This window comes from Cyprinodon variegatus, unplaced genomic scaffold (assembly GCF_000732505.1).
Source record: "Cyprinodon variegatus isolate N-32 unplaced genomic scaffold, C_variegatus-1.0 Scaffold1232, whole genome shotgun sequence".
NCBI lineage: Eukaryota > Metazoa > Chordata > Actinopteri > Cyprinodontiformes > Cyprinodontidae > Cyprinodon > Cyprinodon variegatus.
The window spans coordinates 133,257-135,246 of record NW_015151685.1 but is presented as its reverse complement, the minus strand read 5'-3'; positions in this window follow the sequence as shown (position 1 = coordinate 135,246).

The window sequence follows — 1,990 nt, the reverse complement described above, 5'->3', positions numbered from 1 at the left end:
TTGCTGTGAATGTGTGTTTGAATGCTTGTTTGTCTCTTTGTTGGAGTATGAGATAATGTTGCTCTTATTGACACCATAGAAGGTGCTGCAAGGCTATTTATTCTGTTGGCAATTGTAAATTATCTACAGAGGTACTGAGGTCGGTTTCACAAAACAGGCTTACTGAAAAGTTTTCTTAACCTAAATTCAGGGTAAGTTTCTTGTTTTCTGTTTCACAAAGACATTTTTTCTCAACCTCTCTGTTTGTTACCATAGTAACATTCTCCTCAGAGCTAACCTGGTCAGGAGCAGCTTTTGTTCAGCCGATCACCTTGTTTTATTTCCTTATTTAGTCAGGAGAGTTCTACGAAAGATGATTAGGGCCATTGAAAAAACGTTAAAAAGTTAACTGATTTTTAATTTTATTTCCGTTTAATATGTGAAAAAGTCAGAATTCTGAGATTAAAGTCAGTATTCTGAGATTAAAGTCAGTATTCTGAGATTAAAGTCAGAATTCTGAGATTAAAGTCAGTATTCTGAGATTAAAGTCAGTATTCTGAGATTAAAGTCAGAATTCAGATTTTTTTTCCCATAATATACTGAAATAATATTTAAAAAATCAATTAACTTCTAAAAAATTTTTTAGTGGCCCTATTCCCATTCCATAGAGTTCTGTCGTAGCTTTGTGTCAATAATAAAAAAAAATTGAGTCAGTAGGTCTGTTGGAGACAGTAAGTTTTATAGCATAGCAGCATTAAGTCACAGAGAATAAAATATTTATAGGGAGACATTTCCCAGACTGCGCATGGATGACATTTTTATTCAGAAAGTTATCTTTATGAGCGCAACCTCACCTCACAATATATCACATACATCCAAACCGTAACCAACCTCACATTATACAAAACTGCACAAACAGCCACTTAGTATTTACTGTGTCAGCCTCTTCGGTTGTTATCACCCCAATAAATGGCCGTTATTAGCGGTTATCAGTCCCATAGGATGACTTTAGATTGTGCCTCCTACCTACCAGAAGGCTCATCACTAAATTAATCCTAATCCTAACCATAAGGAAATTTCTTTTTTTTATCCCACAGAATTAATTAATGTATGTATCTGTAAATTGAAAATTATTTACCGTAAGTAGTTCTTCATCTATTGTAAAAAAAAATTGACATGTCGCTCACATCGAACAACATTCTCCCAAAAAAATATCTTATCATGTCAACTGAGTTGTTTTTAATCACCGCATTAAATATGTGTGACTGAAACATGTGGAATTCTTTCGAAGCAGGTTTTAAGACATAGTTGTTTTTAAGAAGATAGGCTGCAAATAAAGTAGATAAAAGCATAAAGTAGGTAATTAGAAAGTGAAACTCGTGTTTTTTTTAGACGTGGCCGAAGCAGCTGTAATCAACGATAAGCTGCATATTATCAGCTATCTATTAGAAGGTAGAGAAGGCGCAATCTTAAGATTTTCTATGGGACTGATAACAGCCATTGAATGGTTGATCACATCCGAACAGATGACTGTGTAAGTGATACAGAAGCTAATTAGCCCAGGACATGATACAGAGGTTCTACCTGTTTGAACGTTTTTCCTTCACCCGCTGACAGGTTCACCTCTCCCGGGTGGGACTGCTTTGAAATATACTACATTGATACATTACCATTCAACACTTATCAAAGTGTTACTCATCATAATTTGTATTATTTTGATGAAGATATGCATTTTAGATATAAATACATATTCAGTCATGCTGATTAATGTCCAAAACCACTTAAAATGTGTAAACATTTCTAAGTACATTGAGCTTAATTCTTACTAGTATAATTAGTTTTACATTCTGAAATTCAGTTTCTGCTGCAAAATGTAATTTAGAAAATCTATTATTACAGTTCAGTCTATGAATGTGATTTTGAACAGGAATAATCTTATTTTAGTGATCTATAAGTGGAACAAAATAGAGGAAAGTACTTTTAATAAATGTTAAAAAAGACTGTCATAGTA